The sequence below is a fragment of the Acanthopagrus latus genome, chromosome 17 (assembly GCF_904848185.1).
Source record: "Acanthopagrus latus isolate v.2019 chromosome 17, fAcaLat1.1, whole genome shotgun sequence".
Lineage (NCBI taxonomy): Eukaryota > Metazoa > Chordata > Actinopteri > Spariformes > Sparidae > Acanthopagrus > Acanthopagrus latus.
The window spans coordinates 17344208-17357746 of NC_051055.1; the positions used below are offsets into that span (position 1 = coordinate 17344208).

Genomic DNA, 13539 nt, shown 5'->3' on the forward strand with positions numbered 1-13539 from the left:
TCAACACCTAGACACAGTCTCTTTTGTCTTAAATAGCTTTGTGTTTAGATGTTTTTGTTTTCCTCATATATATTGTGGATTGTGGAACAGTTGAAATTCCCTTTTTTGAACTCTTACTTGGTTATTTGGGCCTAAATTGTAAAAATCACTATATTCACTCAGTTCAGCTTACCCTTGAACAAACCTTAGGCTGCACCAGACCAGCGCTGATGACAGAAATTTGCATGCAGCTCTCGGATTTTTCCGCCTATATAAAATAGCAATGGATCAGTTATAGTATTTCTTCCGGGTTGAGGTAATGAAGGGAGGGATGAGCAGTGATGCTGCCTCTGTTTGCTCCGCACATCAGCAGCCAGGCTCCTCTCCCCCCTCTCTCTCCCTCTCCCTCCCTCCCTCTCTCTCTCAGTGAGACAGAGCCAGGCCAGCAGGCAGCGGCAGCGCGTCCGCCCGGAGAGAGAGAGAGAGAGAGAGAGCCCACACCGCATAGCTGCACTGCCGACCGAGCAGCAGTCATCATACTCGCTCCCCTCTCTGACGGATGTCTCCGCTCTTACCGCATCCTTTTGACACCGGACTGCTGCGCTGTCGTAGCCGCGTTTAACGGAAGAACACCACATCCCCTGTGTGTATGTGTGTGGGTTTTTTTGTTTTTATTTTTTTTTTATTTAATTCAGGGGACTGGTTTGTCTCGACGACACAGGGAGGACCACAGTCCCTCCCCCCCTTCACCCCCTATTTCCATCGTTAGCTCGCTAAGCTAGCTAGCCCGCTAACTTAGCTGTGATACTTTGTATCGCATCGGCGTCAGTTTTCTGCCTCGTAGCTAGCCTGCGGTCTCCTGCGGGTCTAGCAGGGGATTGAGCCGCTTCGTCACTCAAGGTAAGCGAACATTTTGTGTTTTAAAAAAAGCCGCATTTAAGTTTGTGTGTGTGTGTGTGTGTGTGTGTGTGTGTGTGTGTGTGTGCCACACTGTCAAACGCTGGCTTGTTTCTGGGCAGCGGACCTCTAAACGTTATCTGGTAGCCGCAGACTGGCGCTATGGCAGAGAGGTGCTGCTTGTTGACAGAAGCAGCCAAGCAACGGGGATGTGATGCGACCGACCGTTAAACACACACAAAAAATGTCACTTTCCTTCACGGCTAGTTAGCCGACGGTCGCTGCTCCACAAGCAGCCCGGGGCATGCTGAATGAAACCATGCCCGTCCAGTCGGTTATATGCTTGTAAATACTTTCTCTAGCCATCTTATGTTTGCGTTGACTCCTGGCTGTCTACTCGCCGTGAATGGGCCACTGCCATGTTAACAGTATATCTCACACTTGCCGCATTTGACTGCAGCGAGTTTTGTTAACCGTCTATTCAAATGACTGACGAGTCAGTTATCAGCCAGCCCGCCTCATGAGGCATACCAAAAGGAAAAAAAAAACAGACCATGTTGAAAGTTAGGCACACAATGCTGATTTTATGTACTGTGTATGTACAACTCTTCCTGGTGGAGGCTTCCTCATGGATCCCTGCACACTTCTTCAGGGCTTGAGTGTTGCATCACAGCCTGGAAAGATGAGCTGTACACTCGGAATTTAACCCCTGGATGCCTGTTGTGTGTCCTGTGTCCTGATAGAGGTCAGATGATTTAGCTTAGCTTCATACACGCAGGAGGAGAATATCCAGTGGCCAGAATGAACCTTTTTCTCTTCTTTGCAGGGCGGCAGATTTCAAGGGCCTCCGTCCTCTGGCGAACAGAGGTTGATTACGTTTTGTGTAACTCAATCACCAAGAGACCTTTTTATAGGGTTTGGTTGAAGCATGTGTGGCTTGACCTCTGTGTGCGAAAGATAGACTCATTGAGCGGGTGAAAGAAGGGCGAATGAGTGTGCACTAGTGTGAGCGTGCATTAACTATGCTGTAATTATCTCAAGAGATAGGAAAATGGATTCGCTATCAGTCCTGCAAGAGTCTGCAGTTGCTGAGCAGAGCCGATGAAGATGTAGGATTGACAGGGAGCCAATTAAATGAATCTGTCATGTTCTTTAAAGGGAGAGAAAAGAGAAGCATGTATTATTTATCCCCCAGTGTGTGTGTGTGTGTGGCATTACCTGTACGTGTGCTGGAGGAGAATCTGCTGTGTAGCTGGAGGGAAGCTGCTGTACATTTGCACTACCTGTAGAATTGGTCCCACAGTGCCCGAACATGGGCTGATAGCTTTGATCACTGCTTTGAACATCTGCAGCCAAATCACATAAAAAATGCACTGACTTCACCTGACCATGTAGGTCAGCATCATAAAAAGAAAAAAAATGCTTGCTGCCTTAACCCTTTAAGCCCCAAGTCAGTTTTCTAGGGTTAGGGTTAGGGTGATTCACAAAGTTTGATGTTTAGTTGTTTGAGTGGTGTTTGGGTCATATAAACATGTTTTTTACACATTGTAGCCCAGCTTTTGTTTAATTTGATATAAAATATAACTATATTATTTCATAATTAGTGCAGTGGTGGCTCTGTGATTGTTCTGCATGTCTTAAGGGTAAGGGTTAGGGTTAGGGACCTTGGAGTACACAGCACATGTGAGTTGCAAGTTCACAGCAGCACATGTATGCATTTTTCCTGACCTGGGTTTTGTATGAGTGTCATGTCCAGGGCCTTGCCTCAGTGCTTTATATCTGAACTTAGCCCTGTGTTAAGCCATGACTGTCCAGCATGGAAAGGAAATGAATCATGTTCCTCATTTCAAGGCCATGGAGTCGGCATGATGTGTTTCCTGCCCTGTGTGTGTTGAGTGTGAGTTCAGGCGTCGGCAGATGTGCCTGTGTGTGTGTATGTGTCCCAGTACTCAAATATTTGTGAGGGCTGATTTGAGATTTTCACACATTGGGAACATTTTGACCAATCTTCAGGACCTAACTTAATGAGAGGCGGTTATGTGGATTTGGATGAAACACGGCTGTTCTATTAACTGAGTGACATCAATGACAAAATCTGTGTATTATAGATACATCACTGTGTTTGTTGCTCATACAAAGGGTTAGGTAAATGTGTAAGTAATAGCCCAGGTTTGTCGTGTTTCCACTGTGCAAGTGGTAATACAGGTGGTAATAATCATGACAATAGCATGCTCTGGAATGTAATAATTAGTTAACTGTTTACAAAACTCCCAATTATAAAGTGCATGCACAAATAAAAGCAAGATGTTTTGTTTTTCTGTGTTTATAGTCATATGAGTAGACTTTCATTTTTTCCTCAGTTTTCTTACTCCGTATATTAGATATGAAAGTGAAAGTCAAAGGTGAAAATCTCAGACATCCGCTCTGTGTATTGGTATTGGTGAGCGTATGTGTTTGTCATAGAGGGTGGCTGTGGTGCATTTATTGCTCCGAGCTGATCTGGAACAATAGCTCTATTCTGGCCCACGTCTCCGGAGGGAGGCAGCAGCATTCGGCGTTCCTGGCACTCTGTGTGCCAGCAAGGCTTGGTTTGGGATTGGGTTTCCACAGCCACCTGGAGCTCAGAGCACAGGAATGCCATTGTTCCTCCTTCCAGACTATTGCCGGATCGGACGCACATGCAAACACACACATACCCATAAACAGACACATGCATGTACACACATTTAGTACACAGTATGCCACAGGAGCTCATACCAGCTTGTGTGTCCCCCAAAACTTAGGTCACCGTGCTTTGTGTCATCGTCATTGCTTACATAAATAGACAGAGAAAGATCAAGCCTCTCTCTCTCTCAGCCGCTGTGACCTGATATTAGCAGCAGAGCAATATGCTTCTCTGAGTGGCTGCTCATTATTTTAGCTGCACATTTTGCCACGGCATCTCAGCAGAACTACAGAATAGAGCCCGATCGATATATCAGTTGGCTTATATTATCAACCGATATTGGCCACTTTGAAACTTAACAAAAAAACAAAAAAAAACCCCAAAACATCATATACATAATGCAGGATAAGATCCCTGGGGTAATTTCAAACAAGACTACATCAAAACCTAATACATTGCTGGACCGTGTCTATAGTCAGTGATAGACCATTTAAATTCCTGTATATTAGTTGCTTATGTGCAGGAAAACCCAGCAGAATATTCTTTTGTCAGCTTGCGATGATTTAGGATTGATTGATTCGGTGTAGAAAAATATCCCCCTGCGATGAGCTTAAGGAAAGGAGACCAGGTGTTAATGGAGTGGAATCTTATTTTCCTTTGGGGTTGAAAGAAGCTTTTCCAGGTTTGCATGGTCTATTAACAGATTGAGCCAGTGGTTTGATAGCAATTTTCTTCTGTCTTTCCAGCTGAATATTAGGATTTTCTTGGCCACACTTAATGGCATCAGGAGGTCAGTTTGGAGGTGTTTTGGTTTTGTGAGTGAGGTATCATCGCTTTCAAGAGAGATGGGGGTGAGAGGTATTCTGAGGTTTTGGATCTCTGACAGATTTCCCATGACCTCCAACTGGTGAACAGAGCCAGAATGACTGGAAGTGGCTGTATATTGCAGTGGGACAGAGTGCAAAGGTGTTGCTGTCTGTGAAGCCTGTTTAGTGAGTGGTTAATGTGTACTCTGTGCAGGACATTGTATTGAATTCATTACGTTTTTGAGTTGTATGACATGGAGAATGTATTGCTTTTGGTGTCTGATTGATTCAAGCCAGCTTTCCATTTGCCTATCAGTATTAAAACAGCATATTAATGATGGGGGGTCGAAATGAACTTTGTTTCAGCTGTAAAGGAGGAGTTGTGCAAATTAGTGGATATTAATTTTCTTTTTTCATGCACTCTTTCAGCTAAAATGTACTGGAAATTACAGTGGCAGGGTAACTATGTATGTTTGAGAAGGTCAAAGGTCATGAGAGAGGCTGGTTACTCCCCTCCATTTCCACACAGTGAAGTTGATGGGTTCCTTATTCATTTTAAACACAGGGTTAGGCCTGAGAGGAGTGAGAGTAGAAGGAGATAGCTTGAGGTTAAGTATTTTATGTGCTTTCCACCAGGCTGTGAGAGTCATGTTTGTGGTGTTACATTTGAAGTAGATTTGGGTTTTGTCTTTATTAATCTCTGAATGCGATAATCTGAATGGGGAAATCCTCACAGATGGTTAGTTTAATATCAAGCCAGGCATTTTGAGTTGTTTGAAATGTAGTCTAGTAGAAGTCTAGTGTAGGGTACACTGGAACTGGTGCAAGAGGAACTAGTGGTAAAGGTTTGGTGAATCAAGCCTGTTGAAAAGTTTTGGTTTATTTGGAGTGTTTTAATCCTGGGCCTTTCATCTTTACAAATTGTATTGACTATTAAGTTCAGGGAGGAAAGCCAGCCCAGGGGCCATGACATATGATTTACTCTTTTTTACTTAGAAAATAGAAGGATGTGGGCTTACTTTAGGTGCAGTTGCCCCCAGCCAAGGATTTAGTTAAAACACTTTTATTATTTAGGACAGTAAAAGATTACAAAAAGAAAATTGCTGTGTGGTTTGGACCCCCACACTGTGTTTTCCTCAGGATGCACCTGGAAAGAGGAGTCAACCAGAGTGAAATGTTGTGATGTGTAATTCAGCCTTCTGGACAATTGGTGTCCTGAAGGCTGAATTACACCAGCATATCATGCAATAAATCTAACACTGATAAATATTTGGAAAAGAAGTTAACAGTCACAATGGAGTGGTAGTTATATCCATAACAATAATAAAGATAATAAAAATAACATTGGTTCGTCAACCAAAATGAAAAAACTGAGCCAGTTTACAAAAATGTCCTGAAATGTATATACTAATTGAGACACCAAAGCATCAACTTTAAAGATCCAATAAGTCTCCTGAAGTAATTTATTTAGATGGTTGCCAAGAAAATGCTTAACATATTCCTGTAGTCTGAAAGAAGCTCCCCAATCCATGGAAAATCCTTTTTTTGTTTCAAAGAGAGTTTTAAATAGAAAGACAAAGGCAAACTAAATGTTATAAATGTTGGTCCACATTTGAACTAATTTCATTCATAAATCCAAACAACTTGTATCCAATAGACCCTATCACTACAGTATGACAGCAGGCTAACAACTCAAGTCACTGCTGGTTGACTCAGACATTTCTGATGTTTCTGCCATTTTTTTTATGTACTTTAGGTCTCCATCCGTAGGTTAGTCAAATTGTTGATGTTGAGAAACAACAGCACCAGAAGGTAGGAGAAGAGAATGAAGCCTGATGAGAAATCAAGCTCAGATTCAGAAGAGAGAAATAGAAGAGAAGTGGGGAGAGAACATATGCAGGCAAGGAGAAGACAGAGAAGACAGCTGAGATACAACACAGAGGTCCAGCAAAAGACAAAGTGTGGAAGACATAGGGAAAAAAATCCAAGAGAGGTAAATTCCCTTTGCTTTCCCTTCAAAGAAGCATAAGGTGCGAGATGAGGGACAGCAAGGTGAAGCTCACCCAAGTTGCATCTGAGGGCACAGTCAAATTGGAAATTCAGAGGATGAGCTGTCTTCTATCCTTGATTATCTCCGAGAAAAGAAAACATGGAGCCATGAGAAAGAGGTGATGGAGAAAGAGAAATGTGTTCCGGAAGCCCAGCTAAATAAGGGTCTAATTTCCACTCCTCAAAGATGGAGAGCAAAGATATGAAATCACAGATCCAAATGTTCTGTAAGAAACTGTCTCAGACTCTGGATGATCTTTTAGTACAGAGTTTTTATAGCAAGACTCACGAAAGCACACTGCAAAAGATGCATGAAGATAAGAATCTGATGTTAGAGGAGACTGAATCACAGCTCTTCAGATGCTCCGAGATGAATGAGGGCCTTCAGAAGGAAGTAGAGGCAAAGAAATTAGAAGTCCGTCTTGAAAAACAGCTGTGCAAACTGACTGAACACAATACTGAGACAACTACTGAAAGCCTGAAGGTGCAGTTCTCTGACAAAGAAACAGCAGAGTTTGAGGCAACAGAAAACTGCAACCTTGAAATCAAAATTTCAATTTCAATTTCAATTAATTAATATTTGCACAAGAGACAAATCTTTTGTGTCTGTTCGTACTGTGGAACTGTCAATCTGACTTTGTTTACTTCAAAGTTGTCTTTTTGATCAAATCCTACTCTCACAAGAAAACATTGCACAAACACCAGCTGTCAGCAAGACGTCTAATTACTTCCTCTTTGAGGTGGGTTTTGTTTTTAATAATGTTGTCCGATCACATCACACATCAGACAGATCCATCTCCACACTTTACATCAATGGTTTTTGGCAGTGTGACAGTGCAGCAAAAAGCAGCTTTACATCTCACAGATCTAGCTATTTTATGTATACTATGACATGATTTACAAGCATGTCGGTGCAGTTTGAGGCTTTGATTAGAGGAGTTAGCTGAGAGTGACAGGAAACGTGACATAAAGGATGACATGCAAGTTAGGTCCTTGGTTGAGCTCAAGGATGCTGTGATTAGGCCATACATATCTTGTTAATGAAAGAGCAAGCCTGTGTGTGCTACCTGGATCCTGCCTTTTGCATTATTAGATTGACTGTTTTACTCCAATCTGATGGCCTAGATTTAGTGCAGACTTAACAGAAACTCACTCCGGATGTTGATAGCTAGCTTAGCTAGATCAGATAGCAGAGACTTAAATGGTTGATATTTAGACAAAGTGAGAGAAACAGAAAGCAGAGAAGGATGAGAAGGAGAGCGATAGCCATCAGCAGCATTTAGTAGTTTTTTTTCTCAGTCCTCTGGGGTTTGTAGGCAGGCAATTCCATGTGCGTGCATGTGTGTGTGTGTGTGTGTGTGTGTGTGTGTGTGTGCGCGCGCGCGCGTGTGTATGTGTGTGTGTGTAAGATTGTGAGTGTCCTTTCTGGCTCTCCAGTGGGTCACATTAGGGATAGAATTGCATAGAAGTGGGTCAGTCAGTGCCACCAGGGAGTCTTGCCAGCTCCCTTCTCTCTCCTGAGGCTGAAACCAGCTAAAGGCCAAAACAAACACATAAACCTAAGCTGTGTGCATGTGTGTTCAGTGTGTATGTTCTTTATGGGCATTAATTGTTGATGCGTGTGCTCATGTGTAGGCGCATAGTGAGTATGATCTTTGCTGTTTGTCATCCATTGTGATAACCCTCAGTGACCCTGCCTTGTTCACTGTACTTTGACTCCTGATTGGAGTAGCATTGCTACAAACGGAAATACTATATAGCTGTGAAAGTAAGCCTACTCTGTGGTGCAGTATATTTAGAGTGCGTATAGAGCCTCTACAGATGATTCAGAGTCTGTCACACACAGTGTGTCTCAGCTGGACGGACACACTGTTTCTGCCGGCTTAATGATAAGAAAATAGGATTTAGCCTAGTATTCAGCAGAGGTTTAATTCATCTCGTAGCTGCAGTCTCTTGTTTTCTGCAATGTTTCTCCCCTGACAAGGAGAGAATGGTCTATTTCTTTTTTCAGTTTGCTATCCTGTGCACCTCTATTGTTGTATTGACATGACATCATGAGGTAATATGTAGACAGAAATATAAGCATAGTACAAGACTAAATTATTGCACAATATGGCAGAGATCACTCTTAACTTCCATCCAATACAAATAAAAGCTGCTGCTCTGAATGAAGTGTTTCTTACACTGTCAGATGATGTTGTAAAGCTCATTCCTAACAATGAGGAAGTCTTTCAGCATAGTCTGTCCCCACTTTCTACTGCAACCAGCCAGGTATTATAATGGGCATTGTTTCAAGTAGTCAGTTGTAAATGCTGTTCTGTATTTATCATTAACTCTATCTACTCCACAGTGTTGACTGTGTGAACCTTCACAATAAATAGCTTTGTGAAATAACTTTATGGGAAGAGGAACTAAAATCTGTGATGGATGATTGTTGATAGGAGCACACTTTTGAAGAAGCGAGTCTCAGCTTGCAAGTGATCCACATTCCAGTAAATGAATGATGGGTCCCTCTTTTGTCTTTGAGAACAGGATAGAATGCTTCTCAGCACTTTTAATGATTAACACACAAGGCGTTGTTGTGGCATCTTGGATGACATTTTGTAAAAATATTTAAAGCAAAGCTCCCAAATAATGATATTTTTCATTGTCAATATATTTATTGGTTATTTTATTGATTAATTGAATAGCAATTTGAGCTAAAAAATGTTAAAAATTGTCAAAAAAAAAACTGTGATTCCCAGAGCTCAAGATGGTCCTCGCGTGCCTTGTTTTGTCCAACCATATAGAATTTACTGTCACAGAGTAAGGAATCCAGAAAATATTCACATCCAAGAATCATAATCAAGATATTTTTTTACCTTTCTCTTGAGATTCAAATTTATTATCAGAATGGTTGGTGAATAAATGTAATAATTGACATCTAATTGATTAAAATTTGCATCTCTGCTTTAAGGATCATTGGATATGTGAGGTGTAATGTAAAGTTTTAGTGATGAACCTGTAGAGAATTATCTGACAGCTCTGAAATTCCCCTCAGCCAAGTGCTTTCTAAAGCTGCAACAATTAATCAATTAGCTGTCAACTATTAGATTAATCATTAGTAGCAGCCCTACCTCTTTCAGCTCTTTAGTTTGGCTTTACTGGGATGCTGCTTTGTTTTTGTGGTTCACATCGTCATTCTCAAACAGCTTTGAAAAACAACACACTTACCGGCCCCTGCATCATCCGACAGGCAGACAATGTTAGCCAAAAGAGTGAGAATGATGTGTTAGCGCAGTTCGGTATCTGCTGCTGTAGCAAGTTTGTCACATCAATTGAATAGATAATATGTCACTGTTTTGTTTATAGCTTTCCCAAAGTAGCCCAAAAATAATATACCACAAGTTTGAGGTCTACGTGGGCGGAAACAATAACCGAACCTAATGGTATCAAAAAGATGAAAGGCAGCTGGAATACTGTGTTAGATGAGTCAATATTGGGTACATAAATTTTGTAAGGTGTGAGTGAAATACATACAGATCTGGCATATATGAGGGCAAAGTAGATTTCAGTGTCTATACAGGACATGTATTGTCAATTGTTAGCTCTACTTTCATTGTGTCATCAGAAAAATAGCCAAATCCTATTTTTTGACATTTTTTGAACAAAATTGTGATTGGCTTGTTGCAGTTATCTTTTACTCAGTACTTCTAGTCACCCAATGATGTGGTTGACTGCATGTACATATCCTGTGCTTGGATAATATGAGGCTGTAAGAGGCACCTTTACACCTGAACAGACTGAAACAAAAGGGTCTGTAACAGCTCAGCCCGGTATCATTGAGTAACTCTATACACTGCTCAGCTTAGCTCCAACAATTCCCTTCTTTGTAATAGTGTGCTGTTCATGTGCCCCTATGTTGCTCACAGCATCTGTTTCAGTCTGAGATATGACCTGACAGGAAAAGACATAGTTTCCATGGCGACAGCCCTGCTCCTTGCCCACCCCCCTTCCTACACCCGCCATAGGAGGAAGTGGAATATGTCCAATTTCTGCTGACTCGTGAAGAAACAATTGTGTGACACACACTTGCACACAGATGTCTCTCCTCACTCCAGCCTAGAATGTTTGTTTGTGTGCCTTTTTAATGTGTATGACACTGTTTGTTTGTGGGTGTGCTTTGGCCTTTCCATCCAGCTGATCATAAGCCTATTTGTTTTGTGAAATGGGAATATAAATCTCAAAAGAAAATTACTTTTTGTGGTAACTCAATTAAAAGGAGGGTATTTTGTGTGTGCACAGTGGCCTTGAGTTACACTTTATTTATCTCTGTGGGGATATTTGGGGTGGGGGGGGTTAATGCTAGTTCTAAAACTAGTACCTTGGTCAAGGACAATGGCAGGGATACTACCTACAGAAACAGGCCTGTCACCACCAGTCAGCCCTAGTAATAGGGTTATAGTTTCAGCCCTGTCTATCTGTTATTTGTTTGGTTTGTTAGTAGGATTACTCAAACACTACCAAACAGATGTTCACAAAACTTGGCCAGAGGATTGACTTTAGCCCAGAATAGACAATGTTAACTTCTGTGATGTGTCTGAATAAAGGGACGGATCCATTGATTTTTCCTTGCTTTCTTTAGCATTGTGAGATTTCAGCATTTTCATTAATCTCTTGGGGATTAATGCATGGATTTTGAAGGAAAAAAAAATCACGTATTTAGGTCGCTGTTATCTAATATGATGTGAATCCTAGATGTGGAGAGCTTGAAGCAACATTACGTAGAAATGAGCAGAATTTGGTTAACCCTCTTTCTCAGATGGAACGTAGGTGCTAACTACAAACAAAACTCATTTTGTCATGATAATGTTATGTGTTAAAAACGTGTATGTTGAAGTAAACATCTATGTGATGCTGTGATCCTACCCTCTCACTGAAGTTACAAGTTAGGCCTAAGTGCAGAAACCAGTGATTGGCGGGGGGTGGCTGTAACAGAGTCACCATTCACCCCACTATAAGACAATGTATCTTTTTAAAATGATTTTAAAGCTATTATTTTAAGGTAAAAAATTACAGTATGTTGCTTTAAGAGTGATTCAGGGCTGTTGAGTTTGATATTAGATTAGGCTTGACTGAATTAAATAGGACTGTTGGGCCTTGGAGAAAGTATGTGCTCTACTGAGTGACAATGTAGTTTAGTCTTTGTTTACAGGGTTGTTTTTAATTAAGGCACTGTGAAGCCAAACAAATATAACGTTGTCTTTCCACGAAGAGAAGAAATCAGAAGTGTGACTACACTGTCAAAAGTGTAATTGCACTCTCAGTTTAGTTTGGATCATTATATTTTGTAAATATGGCCACAGGTAAAATGTGTATCCCAGATACACATTTGTGTTTAACTGTTTGAGCTGAAGGGAAGAGAACTGGAGGAGGGCAGAAAGGAAAAAACACTGCTGTGGCAGCTCTGTGCTCTGTCTTCATTGTGTGACAGCAAGCTATCTGCCCCAGGCTCACCCTGACCAAGGTACAGCAATCCCCCCTGGGCCTGCAAACACACAGCCATCCATCTCTAGCTCTTATCTTCTACCAGGCTGCTACTTTGAGTGTCGGTGTGCATGTGTGTGGGTCTGTGTGTTTATATGTCTGAGGACTCTTTTGAGCGGAGTTGTTCTGGCCCGGTCACACTGATAGCTGTATCAACAGATCAACTCTTCTCTGATGGACTGCAGAACAGCAGGCCCATTGTTTTTCTGAGTGTGCACGCATGGGCGTGTATGCTAAGCCATCAGAAATTGCATTACTACAAGCCACAAAGACACACTGTGCTCATGTAACGTGTGTGTGTGTGTGTGTGCGCGCGCGCGCGCGTGCGTGCGTGCGCGCGCCTCACATGTGCTGCAGTGTAATCTGCCAGAGGCTGGGATGTGGGTCAGTGTGGCTACATCTCTCTGGGGAGAGACAACAGCAGGATACTGCCTGTGTACTTACTGTAGGGGGACTAGCCTGACTTAAAAATGCAGGAAAAGCAGGAGCTAAACTGCATTTTATTTTTTGCATTTGCTATGCATTTTCATCCACCCCATAACACAGTATTTTGGCTGTAAAATTATTTGGCTTTTTTTAGATGGACTTGCTTGAAATTTTCCCAAACTGCTTGCAGCGCCAGCCTTATTAGAACAGGGTCCTCAGAGGCCCAGTGTTAGAAATAGAGATGAAAATCAGTGTGACTTCGTAACAAGGCCAGATTGGAAAGAGGATGGCCAGATTAGTCATGCCACTGGCTCATAGTGGATTTCACCTGCAGTCATTAAGCCAAAGTTATTGCTGAACGTTTGGAACTCACATTGAAAGCTTATTGGACTTTATGTAGTGTGACTAGGTGTGTGTGTGTGTGTGTGTGTGTGTGTGTGCGTGTGTGTGTGGGGTGGGGGGGGGGGGCTATTGACCTCCTGACGGAGCTGCTTAAATGAAATATTGATAGCATTAGCTTGGATAGGAAATGTCTGTGTGTTTGCACATAGAACTTTGCCCAGTGATTGATTGTGTATTTTGCAGCAGCCAATTGGCTATTTAGGGTCCACTTTTTGAAATATAGTCTCATAAATCAAACTGCTTTAACTGTAAACCAGTAGTATTAAATAGGATAAATGAGGACCAAGCACGCTACCAAGCAAGTCAGCTAAATGACGACTGCTCTTGACATCAGCTAATAGACGTCTTTATTTGCTGGCCTTCGATGACTCTGCTTGAACTGTGTGACAACAAATGTAATGTAAGGTTTTCATGACCTACAGTTTTTTGTTTTTTTTTCATTGAAGGCTCATGCTGCAGGCTATAGTATACACACCTACAGTATGCACACCTATTATATGGTTATTACACTTGAAGAGAATTAGCCGCTCTTTTATTATAAAAATTTCCAACACAATGTCACAACCACAGAAACATTAGAGAGGAATTCTTTCTACAATTTGAAAAACATTGCCCCAAACTCAGGGTTTTGACAGAAAGGAAGAAATTACCCCTCATTCTGGTTGAAAAGAAAGAATGTCCAGTGTTGGCTGCTAAATATGTCACTTCCTGCCACAACTAAAGAGACAACCAGTAGGATATAGATAGTCAGATAGACATTTATAAATATACTTGTACTTATATGTAAAA

The 13539-nt window shown here is 41.6% G+C and overlaps 1 protein-coding gene across 2 annotated transcripts in view; it reads left to right on the plus strand.

Annotated features, from left to right (window-relative positions):
• The first annotated feature begins 325 nt into the window (after nt 1-325).
• Nucleotides 326-13539, plus strand: part of galnt1 (UDP-N-acetyl-alpha-D-galactosamine:polypeptide N-acetylgalactosaminyltransferase 1) — a 45844-nt gene continuing 32630 nt past the window's right edge. The window contains exon 1 of one of the 2 annotated variants that reach the window (XM_037073405.1): nt 326-879. The gene's annotated coding sequence lies outside the window, so the exon portion shown is untranslated. The remainder of the gene's footprint in view (nt 880-13539) is intronic. The other variant, XM_037073404.1, reaches the window with a different exon arrangement.